Source organism: Lithobates pipiens, unplaced genomic scaffold, assembly GCF_037356315.1.
Source record: "Lithobates pipiens isolate NorthernLeopardFrog02 unplaced genomic scaffold, aLitPip1_a1.2 Scaffold_10, whole genome shotgun sequence".
Taxonomy (NCBI): domain Eukaryota; kingdom Metazoa; phylum Chordata; class Amphibia; order Anura; family Ranidae; genus Lithobates; species Lithobates pipiens.
In genome coordinates this window covers 81,350,899-81,362,887 of record NW_027507686.1, presented here as the reverse complement: position 1 = coordinate 81,362,887, position 11,989 = coordinate 81,350,899, and the positions used below count along the sequence as shown (strand labels likewise).

Genomic DNA, 11,989 nt, shown 5'->3' with positions numbered 1-11,989 from the left:
TGCCCCCCCCGCGCGAGGAGCGTGTGCCATTTGCCCCCCGCGCGAGGAGCGTGTGCCATTTGTCCCCCCCGCGCGAGGAGCGTGTGCCATTTGTCCCCCCCGCGCGAGGAGCGTGTGCCATTTGTCCCCCCCGCGTGAGGAGCGTGTGCCATTTGTCCCCCCCCGCGTGAGGAGCGTGTGCCATTTGTCCCCCCCCGCGAGGAGCGTGTGCCATTTGTCCCCCCCCCCCCCGCGAGGAGCGTGTGCCATTTGTCCCCCCCCCCCGCGTGAGGAGTGTGTGCCATTTGTCCCCCCCCCCCGCGTGAGGAGTGTGTGCCATTTGTCCCCCCCCCCCCCCCCCGCGTGAGGAGTGTGTGCCATTTGTCCCCCCCCCCCCCCCCCCCGCGCGCGTGAGGAGTGTGTGCCATTTGTCCCCCCCCCCCCCGCGCGTGAGGAGTGTGTGCCATTTGTCCCCCCCCCCCGCACGTGAGGAGTGTGTGCCATTTGTCCCCCCCCCGCGCGTGAGGAGTGTGTGCCATTTGTCCCCCCCCGCGTGAGGAGTGTGTGCCATTTGCCCCCCCCCCCCCACGTGAGTAGTGTGTGCCATTTGTCCCCCCCCGCGTGAGGAGTGTGTGCCATTTGTCCCCCCCCCCCCGCGTGAGGAGTGTGTGCCATTTGTCCCCCCCCCCGCGTGAGGAGCGTGTGCCATTTGTCCCCCCCCCCGCGTGAGGAGCGTGTGCCATTTGTCCCCCCCCCCCCCGCGTGAGGAGCGTGTGCCATTTGTCCCCCCCCCCCCCCGCGTGAGGAGCGTGTGCCATTTGTCCCCCCCCCCCGCGTGAGGAGCGTGTGCCATTTGTCCCCCCCCCCGCGTGAGGAGCGTGTGCCATTTGTTCCCCCCCGCGTGAGGAGTGTGTGCCATTTGTCCCCCCCCGCGTGAGTAGTGTGTGCCATTTGTCCCCCCCCGCGTGAGTAGTGTGTGCCATTTGTCCCCCCCCGCGTGAGTAGTGTGTGCCATTTGTCCCCCCCCCCCCCCGCGTGAGGAGTGTGTGCCATTTGTCCCCCCCCCGCGTGAGGAGTGTGTGCCATTTGTCCCCCCCCCCCCGCGCGCGCGTGAGGAGTGTGTGCCATTTGTCCCCCCCCCCCGCGTGAGGAGTGTGTGCCATTTGTCCCCCCCCCCGCGTGAGGAGTGTGTGCCATTTGTCGTCCCCCCCCCGCGCGCGTGAGGAGTGTGTGCCATTTGCCCCCCCCCCCCCCCCCCCCGCGCGTGAGGAGTGTGTGCCATTTGCCCCCCCCCCCCCCCCGCGCGTGAGGAGTGTGTGCCATTTGCCCCCCCCCCCCCCCCCCGCGCGTGAGGAGTGTGTGCCATTTGTCCCCCCCCGCGCGCGCGCGTGTGAGGAGTGTGTGCCATTTGTCCCCCCCCGCGCGTGAGTAGTGTGTGCCATTTGTCCCCCCCCCCCCGCGTGAGGAGTGTGTGCCATTTGTCCCCCCCCCGCGTGAGGAGTGTGTGCCATTTGTCCCCCCCCCCGCGTGAGGAGTGTGTGCCATTTGTCCCCCCCCCCCCCCGCGTGAGGAGTGTGTGCCATTTGTCCCCCCCCCCGCGTGAGGAGTGTGTGCCATTTGTCCCCCCCCCGCGTGAGGAGTGTGTGCCATTTGTCTCCCCCCCCCCCCGCGTGAGGAGTGTGTGCCATTTGTCTCCCCCCCCCCGCGTGAGGAGTGTGTGCCATTTGTCTCCCCCCCCCCCCCGCGTGAGGAGTGTGTGCCATTTGCCCCCCCCCCGCGTGAGGAGTGTGTGCCATTTGTCCCCCCCCACGTGAGTAGTGTGTGCCATTTGTCCCCCCCGCATGAGTAGTGTGTGCCATTTGTCCCCCCCCGCGTGAGTAGTGTGTGCCATTTGTCCCCCCCCGCGCGTGAGGAGTGTGTGCCATTTGTCCCCCCCTTCCCCTGCGTGAGGAGTGTGTGCCATTTGTCCCCCCCCCCCGCGTGAGGAGTGTGTGCCATTTGTCCCCCCCCCCCGCGTGAGGAGTGTGTGCCATTTGCCCCCCCCCCCGCGTGAGGAGTGTGTGCCATTTGCCCCCCCCCCCCCGCGTGAGGAGTGTGTGCCATTTGCCCCCCCCCCACGTGAGTAGTGTGTGCCATTTGTCCCCCCCCCCCCCCCGCGTGAGTAGTGTGTGCCATTTGTCCCCCCCTGCGTGAGTAGTGTGTGCCATTTGTCCCCCCACGTGAGTAGTGTGTGCCATTTGTCCCCCCCCGCGTGAGTAGTGTGTGCCATTTGTCCCCCCCCCGCGTGAGTAGTGTGTGCCATTTGTCCCCCTCCCCGCGTGAGTAGTGTGTGCCATTTGCCGCCCCCCCGCCGTGTGAGGAGTGTGTAGCACTGACCTGCCGGAAGAGCCGATGAATCGATGTGCTGAGTGCTCACCTCTAACAATGTGCTCTGTTTTAAACACGTGCTTTCTCGGGAACTTCCCACACACGCGGTGTTGTAATCCTATTCATGGGATGAGTGTCTCGCATAGCTCGGTGACAATTCTCTATCCATGCCGCCTCCCCCTCTTCCTGTCATGGTTCTCACCCTGCTGTAGCAAGTACAAATCACTCGAAGATAAATTATAAGCCGCTCACTAATAGACAGCAAATGCCGAGCCTGTAACGTGCAATCTATACAGCCCGCTGGGAAGGAGGATAGCCTTCCACTGCAATGATTACCTGTGTCAGATCGTGGAGCTCCTTTGAAATTCCCGCCCAAAGTTCCCGCGATTTTTTTTCCCGGGTGTCTGTTTCCGAAGAGGTTTCCTCCTCACCGAGGAAGTGTGCGATAGTATACACCCCATTGTATTGTGCTGCTAGAGACCGTGGTGTGTAGGACTGTAGATTTCTAGTCACATAACAGTACTGTACACTTTTATGGGCTCAAACCCTTGTGTTACAGACATTGCCTGTGGCTAGAAGTAAATCACTATGCCCCTCTGTCTCCATAAGGCCCCTTTCACACTTGTGCGACTTTGGATATCAGCGTCGCATACCCCATGATTCGCAACAATAACCATTCATATCTGTGTCACTTCAAGTCGCACCGACGTTGAAGAAGTCCCTGTATTTTGGTCCAACTTTGAGCGAGTTGAGCTCCATAGACCCAGGGGCATTGCTAGGTCTGCAAAAGATCTGGGGCTAGAGCCCATAGCAGAGGTCGCCAACCTTTTTGCGGGTGGGGGGGGGCACACCAGTGGTAAACAAGTGGTTCAACTCACCATAATGCAGAATCAGTGGGAGCCCTAGACGTGTCACTTGCCACATCACCTGCCACCAGATGCAGTGTCACTTGCCACCGTCACCTGCCACTGGATGTGGATTGTCACTTGCCATGTCGCCTGCCACCTGATGTGGATTGTCACCATTTGCATATTGTCACCTGGCACCAGATGTGGATTGTAACTTGCCATGCCAGCACCACCAAATGTGCATTGGTGGCAGGCTGGCAGCACTGGTCCATTTAGGGAGAGCGGTGATGTCATCTCACTGCTCCCAGCTGCAGCTCCGACATTTAAGCAAGGGGGCCTGGCTGCAGAGTGGAGCTCCACCGATGACAGGAAGCACGTGGCCTCCACTCCACCGTGCTGTGAGGGTGGAAGAGCACTGATGTGTGGTGGGCAGAGTGAGATGATGTCATCTCTCTGCACCTTGCTCCCACATTGAAGAGGCCCAGCTGTGAAGAGCGCTGATGTGGAGTGGTCGGAGAGAGATGATGTCATCTCTGCTCATCTGCCTGTTTGCTTCTCTCCTCTCCTCTCCTCTCTCATGCCATGCTCAGCCTTGGCCCACTTGTTAAGCAGGGACCCTACGGCAAGACACTCAGGGCTATGGGCCCCAGATTCTGAGCTATAGTTCCTATATATACCCCCTAACGACGCCTCTGCATAGATCTCAAGTTTACATGGGCATTCCCTGGAATCACAGCAAAATCGTAGTAAATAAATGTGAATGGTCCCAAAATTGTATCAAATTAAGTAAAAATATTGTGTTTTTTTCAAACTTGTCATACTTCTTTTGTTTATAGCACAAGAAATGAAAACCGCAGAGGTGATCAAATACCACCAAAAAAACCCCAAAAAACTCTATTTGTGGGAAACAAATATATTTTTTTTTAATTTGGGTACAGTGTTGTATGACCGCGCAATTGTCATTCAAAATGCAACAGCACTGAACATTGGCCTGGGCAGGAAGGGGGTGAAAATGCCCTGTATTGAAGTGGTTAGACTGCCCATACACTATTAGAATTTCAATTAACAGTATTTGTTGTAAGAATGTAAATGTTCATTTTCTTTTCTAGGTATGAGTGGGACAACCACAGTGATGAGAAAGTTTGAAGGAGCAGGACAGAAATTCATGTATTCAAAGAAAAAAAGATTCTATCAGTTACAGTATGTGTGTTTTCTTTTGGTATAGTTCATTAACTTCTTGCCACCCGCCCTGCCATCAAATGATGGTGGGGCATTGCGGCTCTGGTTCAAGGACGACGTCATATGACGGCATCCCAGAACGGCCGATCTCGAGTGGGTGCTCAGCGATCGCGGCTGCGCCCTGTTTCTAGGACACGGTGTGCCCCCAATCTCTGGAAAGAGCCACGGCTCTTTAACCAAGTGATTGGCTGTGTCCAATCACAGCCGGTCACATGTAAATAAGGCTCTCCTCACCTCACACTGACAGAGTGTGTGGTGAGGAGAGCCGATCAGTGCCATCTCCACGCAGGGGGACATCTAGGACTGTAATCAGGGCACTGATCATCAGTGCCCAGATTACAATATTGCAAAATAGTGTCACAAATTAGTGCCCACCAATGCCAGCTATCAATGTCCATCAGTGGCAGAAATCAATGACCATAAGCGATGCCAGTCTGTTCCACCTATTAGTGCTGCCCATCACTGCTGTCAATCAATGCCCATCAGTGCCACCCATCAGTACCGCCTATCCTTGCCACCTATCAGTGCCACCTATCAGTGTTCATCAGTACCACACGTCAGTGCCACCTATCAGTGCCCATAAGTGCGGCATATTAGTGCCTCCTCATCAGTGCCACCTCATCAATGCCCACCAGTTCAGCCTATCAGTTCCCATCAGTGAAGGCGGAAAATTACTTAGTTACAACATTTACTGACAGAAAAAAAGGTAAAAAAGGTTTTTTCAAAAAATGTTGGTCATTTTTTTTTCTGTAAAAAAACAAAAAAAACAAAAAACAAAAGCCCAGCGGTGATTAAATACCACCAAAAGAAAGCTCTATTTGTGTGAAGAAAATGATAAAAAAAAAATGTGTTTGGGTACAGTGTAGCATGACCACGCAATTGTCTTTCAAAGTGCGATAACGCTGAAAGCTGAAAAATGGCCTGGGCAGGAAGGGGGTGTAAGTGCCCGGTAGGCAAGTGGTTAAAGAGGAGGTCTGCTCACCCCATGGAAAATGAACTACAAATACTGTAGCTGCTGACTTTTAATATAACCCTTTCATGCCTAAGCCCAGTGGCGTCGCTAGGGGGTGGCTTTTGGGGCTATAGCCCTGAATCTGGGGCCCATAGCCCCTACTCTCTGCAGGGGTCCCCAAGGGGAGGGGAGGCTCTCTGGGGACCCTGATCTAAGTGGAGGGCTCTCTGGGGACCCTGATGCAAGGCGGAGGCTCCTAGAGGATATATACACACACATATATTACTGTATATACAGTGGTGTGAAAAAGTGTTTGCCCCCTTCCTCATTTCCTGTTCCTTTGCATGTTTGTCACACTTAAGTGTTTCGGAACATCAAACCAATTTAAACAATAGTCAAGGACAACACAAGTAAACACAAAATGCAATTTGTAAATGAAGGTGTTTATTATTAAAGGTTAAAAAAAATCCAAACCATCATGGCCCTGTGTGAAAAAGTGATTGCCCCCTAAACCTAATAACTGGTTGGGCCACCCTTAGCAGCAACAACTGCAACCAAGCGTTTGCGATAACGTGCAATGAGGCTTTTACAGCGTCCTGGAGGAATTTTGGCCCACTCATCTTTGCAGAATTGTCCTAATTCAGTTACATTAGAGGGTTTTCGAGCATGAACAGCCTTTTTAAGGTCATACCACAACATCTCAATAGGATTCAGGTCAGGACTTTGGCTAGGCCACTCCAAAGTCTTCATTTTGTTTTTCTTCAGCCATTCGGTGGTGGACTTGCTGGTGTGTTTAGGATCATTGTCCTGCTGCAGAACCCAAGTTCGTTTCAGCTTGAGTACACGAACAGATGGTCGGACATTCTCCTTCAGGATCTCTTGGTAGACAGCAGAATTCATAGTTCCTTTTATCACGGCAAGTCTTCCAGGTCCTGAAGCAGCAAAACAGCCCCAGACCATCACACTACCACCACCATATTTTACTGTTGGTATAATGTTCTTTTTATGAAATGCAGTGTTCCTTCTACGCCAGATATACTTGGACACACACCTTCCAAAGAGTTCCACTTTTGTCTCATCGGTCCACAGAATGTTGTCCCAAAAGTCTTGGGGATCATCAAGATGTGTTGTGGAGAAATTGAGACGAGCTTTGATGTTCTTTTTGCTCAGCAGTGGTTTTCTCCTTGGAACTCTGCCATGCAGGCCATTTTTGCCCAGTCTTTTCCTGATAGTGGAGGCATGAACGCTGACCTTAACTGAGGCAAGTGAGGCCTGCAGTTCCTTGGACGTTGTTGTGGGGTCTTTTGTGACCTCTTGGATGAGTCGTCGCTGAGCTCTTGGGGTAATTTTGGGCGGCCGGCCGGCCACTCCTGGGAAGGTTCACCACTGTTCCATGTCTTCGCCATTTGTGGATAATGGCTCTCACTGTGGTTCGCTGGATTCCCAAAGCTTTGGAAATGGCTTTATAACCCTTTCCAGACTGATAGATCTCAATTACTTTCTTTCTCAATTGTTCCTGAATTTCTTTGGGTCTCGGCATGATGTGTAGCTTTTAAGGATCTTCTGGTGGACCTTACTGTGTCAAGCAGCTTCTATTTAAGTGATGCCTTGATTGTGAACAGGTGTGGCAATAATCAGGCCTGGGTGTGGCTAGAGAAATTGAACTCAGGTGTGGACAACCACAGTTATAGTATGTTTTAACAAGGGGGGCAATCACTTTTTCACACAGGGCCATGATGGTTTGGATTTTTTTTCACCTTTAATAATAAACACCTTCATTTACAAATTGCATTTTGTGTTTACTTGTGTTGTCCTTGACTATTGTTTAAATTGGTTTGATGTTCCGAAACACTTAAGTGTGACAAACATGCAAAGGAACAGGAAATGAGGAAGGGGGCAAACACTTTTTCACACCACTGTACATGTGTATGCCCACCCAAGCATATGACTTTCTTTACCACGCTCTAGCCCCAGATCTTTTGTAGACCTAGCAACGCCCCTGCCTAAGCCTATTTCTGACATTTGTTGCTTACAAGTTAACATTTTTTGCTAGAAAATTACTTAGAACCCCCAAATATTATATGTATTTTTTTTAAAACAGAGTGCCTAGAGAATAAAATGCAGATTGTTGCAATATTTTATGTTACACGGTAATTGCGCAGCGGTCTTTCAAACGCTATTGCTTGGGGAAAAAGACACTTATGAATAAAAAAAAAGAAACAGTAAAGTTACCCCAATTTTTTTTGTGCAATGTGAAAGATGAGGTTAGAGTTACGGAGGGAGGTATTTTGCTAGAATTATTGCTCTCCCTCTAACTATCATGGCAATATCTCCCATGTGTGATTTGAACACCATTTACATATGCAGGTGTGACTTACGCATTTGGTTTCTTTGCTACGCAAGATCGTGGGGACGGGGCTCTTTAAAGCGGAGGTCCACCCTAAAATGGACCTCCGCTCATCGGAATCCCCCCCCCTCCGGCGCCACAATTGGCACCTTTCAGGGGGGAGGGGGGTGCAGTTACCTGTATAATCCAGGTAACTGCACCCACTTCCGGGATAGCTGTCTGCGGAAAGGGGCGTAGATTACGCCCCTTTCCGCAACTGCCCGCCCCTTTGCGCAAGTGCCCCGCTGCCTGCTGGGAAACACACAGTTCCCAGAGGCAGCGGGGACCGTCCGGATTGCGCCGCGCGGCTCGCGCATGCGCAGTAGGGAACCGGGAAATGAAGCCGAAAGGCTCCATTTCCTGATTCCCATACCCAAGATGGCGGCGGCAGGACCCGACAGACGACCTAGCGATCGGCTTCGGGTGCCGACATCGCGGGCGCGCTGGACAGGTAAGTGTTACTATTTTAAAAGTCAGCAGCTGCAGTATTTGTAGCTGCTGGCTTTTAAAAAAAAAAAAAACGCGGAGTCCCGGTGGACTCCCGCTTTAAAACATTTTTTTCCTTTTTTTTTTTTCAATTGTCACTTTAAAAAATGACCAGTTACACTTACCGGTAACGGCTTTTCTAGGAAATCTTCTAGGACGGCACACCTGAGAGATGACTGGTCCACCTGACAGGAAACACAATCAACAACAAGTTTAAAAGTTCCCACCCCTCCCTCAGACCCTCAGTTATGGTAAAGAAAAGCCCACACCGGTGTCAGAGGGAACATTCTGTGAGGAATGAATATACCACACCAATAAAACAAGGGTAGGGAAGTAGGCCTGCCGTCCTGGAAGATTTCCTAGAAAAGCCGTTACCGGTAAGTGTAACTGGTCATTTTCTCCAATCATCTTCCAGGACGGCACACCTGAGACGATAAGCAAGAAGTTCAGGCCTACCTTTAGGGCGGGACAACCGCTTGTAGGACCTTCCTGCCAAATGCCAAATCCTGAGGGGACAACAGCTCCACTCTGTAGTGCCTCAGAAATGTCCTATGGCTCGTCCATGTTGCTGCTCTGCAGATCTGGTCGATTGAGGCGCCTGCCCTTTCTGCCCAGGAGGTCCCCAGGGATCTGGTTGAATGTGCCTTAAGGCGGGCTGGCACTGGTTTACCTGCCTGCCTATAAGCAATAGATATGGTTTGTCTGACCAATCTAGCCATCATTGCCTTAGAGCAGTCATGTCCAATGTCCGGCCCGCGGGCCATTTGCGGCCCGCGGTCCGGTTTTGTATGGCCCCTACCTTGCCCCCAGCCTCTCCTGCATTATGGCCCGCCTGGCTCCGCACACCCCAAGCGCCTCTCTAAGAAGCTGAGGCGTGTGCGGCAGGTCCGGAGCCTGTGATTCCGGCGGGGATTGGTGGCGGTGATTGGCTGCTAGTGCCTCTCACCCCGCCTCTCGTCCCCGCCTCCCACTGACGGTCAGATGCTGGGGGCGGTCCAAGGCCTCCGGGAAGCTGACAGCACACGCCACCAATAGCAGACACTGAGCTGTCCCTGCAGCAGCTGCAGATCTCTCAGTGCCTGTGATTGGCGGCGCGGATTGTTTGCGGCGCCGCACGCTGTCAGCTGCCTGAAAGCCAGAACAGAGGAGAAAAAAGGTAAAGATAATTACCGATAAAGAGAATTAAAGAGGGAGAATATTAAAGAGAGAATATTAAAGAGAGAGAGGAATAAAGAGAATTAAAGAGAATTAGAGAGAGAAATAAAGAGAATTAAAGAGAGAGAGAAAGAGAGAGAGAAATAAAGAGAGAGAAATAAAGAGAGAGAATAAAAGAGAGAGAGAATTAAAGCGAGAGAGAATTAAAGAGAGAGAGAGAGAATAAGGCTGGGTTCACACTGCTGCGGGGGGAGATCCGGATGTGATTCGCACCGCACTGCAGTGCAAATCACATCCGATCTCCGTAGCGATGCGAGTTCAGCCATACAGATAGTATGGCTGAATTCGCATCGCTCCCGCAGCAAACTCGCACGGGACCCTTTTTTTGGTCCGCAGCAGAATCAGATCGCATGGGTGTTCACACCATGTGATCCGATTCCTGTGTGTGTGCGCAGATCGCACTGCGATATGCGGACGGATCTGGGGGTGTCATATATGAAAGGCAGAGTGATTTAACACCTGTGTAGATTTGTCATCCATGTGACGAAATGAAAAGTATGCCGTTTGCAATAAACTTTGGTTAAAAATTTAATTTGCATTTCATTTTAACGGTTCAAAAAAAGTCAGGCAAAATGGTCGGCCCTCATGCATGTTCACTTCATGAAATCCGGCCCTCTTTGAAAAAAGTTTGGACACCCCTGCCTTAGAGGCTTGTAGACCCTTTCTCTTCCCTGAGAAGGTGATCAATAAGTGACTGGACCTCCTAAAGTCTCTCACCCTTTCTAAATAGACTAGGAGACAGCGCCTGACATCTAAGAAATGGAACCTTTCCTCTTCCTTATTCTTGGGATTCTGGCAAAAGGACGGGAGAATAATCTCCTGTGAAATAACGAAGCCACTTTTGGCAAATAAAGGGGATCCTGAGTGAGGATTACCCTATCCTCTAGGATACGCAAAAACGGCTCTTTAATTGAAAGGGCCTGTATATCACCCACCCTTCTGGCCGTAGTGATAGCCAGAAGGAAGGCCAACTTAAATGATAAAAGTCTAACAGAAATTTGAGTCACCGGCTCAAAAGGCCCCTTTGTTAGGGCATCTAATACCAGGGACAGGTCCCATGGAGGGCAACTGACCGACCTGACTGGGACTACCCTTTCCCTGGTCAACAAAAATCTTTTTATCAGTGGTTCTTGTCCTAGCTCCCTGTCAAAAAACACGGACAGGGCTGCCACTCTGGACTTTGAGGGTGCTGACTGCCAAACCCTGGTCCACCCCCTCTTGAAGAAAGTCTAGGATGGTAGGTATCATCTGGAGAGCCCCCTCCTTAGACTGCATACATTTTTCTGGTGACGCCTTTCCTACTGAGGAGAAGAGTGTCTATCACTCTCTCCGAACAGCCCCTGTCACGGAGTATTTCCCTCTCAATAGCCATGCTGTCAGAGAGAGACGTCCCGGTTCGGGGTGAAAGACTGGACCCTGACTGAGCAGACCTCGTTGCACCGGCATATGCAGCGGGGGAGCTACCGAGAGACTCTGAATGGTGGGAAACCAAACCCTCTTGGGCCACCAGGGTGCTATCAGCACCAGGTCTGTCCTTGAGTAGGTTAACTTCTGTAGAACTCTGGGAAGGAGTACCAGTGGGGGAAAGGCATAAGGCAGCCTGAAATCCCACCCCTGTACAAGAGCGTCTATCCCTTCTGCTTCTTGATCCTTGTAAAGGGAGAAAAACCTGCGGACCTTGCATTCCTCCGGGAAGCGAACAAATCTATTTCTGGCTTGCCAAAATATCTGCACACCAGGAAGAAGATTCCTTTGCTCAATCCCCATTCTCCCTGAAGGATGGGCTGTCTGCCTAGGAAATCTGCCTGCAGATTGAGTGAGCCTTTTATATGAATCGCTGACAGTGAAAGGACCTTCCTTTCTGCTTCCCCAAGGATCTGTTGTGCTACCTCCCTCAGTTTGCCTGACCTTGTCACTCCTTGGTGGTTTAGGTATGTAACCATGACCAGGTTGTCTGAGAGGACCTGAACCTCTCTGTCCTGCAGCTGCTCTTGGAAATAGTCTAGGGCTTTGCCTACTGCCAGAAGCTCCCTGAAATTGGAGGATTCCCTGGCTTGGCTGCGGTTCCAGGACTCCTGGGTATATTGGTCTCCCAGATGAGCCCCCCAAGCGCTGGCGTCCGTGGTCAAGACCAATGGGTCTACCTGGGACCAGGGGCGACCTTTCAACAGATTATGTGGGTCGAGCCACCACTGCAGAGAGAGAGAGAGAGAGAGATCTCCTCTGTGAGGGACACTCTCCTCTCCAATGTTTCTCTTTTTCCTCCCCATGAGGCAAGTAGGAAGGCCTGAAGCTGCTGAGAAAGTAGTTGTGCCCAGGTTACTGCCGGTATGCAGGCGGTCATGAGACCCAGCAGACTCATATCTCAGAGAGGCTTCTCCTCTTTCGAGAAGGGTGACAACCGCCTTCTGGACCTTCACTACCTTTTCTATTGGTAGGAATACCCTCTGTGCCTGCGAGTCTAACAGGTAGCCTAGGTATAGTTTGGATTGAGATGGCGTCAGTGAGGACTTCTCC

The 11,989-nt window shown here is 52.1% G+C and overlaps 1 protein-coding gene across 3 annotated transcripts in view; it reads right to left on the bottom strand.

The window, feature by feature from the left end:
• SLC29A2 (solute carrier family 29 member 2) overlaps positions 1 to 2,741 on the bottom strand; it is an 82,640-nt gene extending 79,899 nt beyond the window's left edge. The window contains exon 1 of one of the 3 annotated variants that reach the window (XM_077456228.1): positions 2,683 to 2,741. The gene's annotated coding sequence lies outside the window, so the exon portion shown is untranslated. Of the gene's footprint in view, positions 1 to 2,355; positions 2,649 to 2,682 lie in introns of those variants that run through there. The other 2 variants (XM_077456214.1, XM_077456222.1) reach the window with 2 other exon arrangements.
• Between the last annotated feature and the right edge of the window lie 9,248 nt (positions 2,742 to 11,989).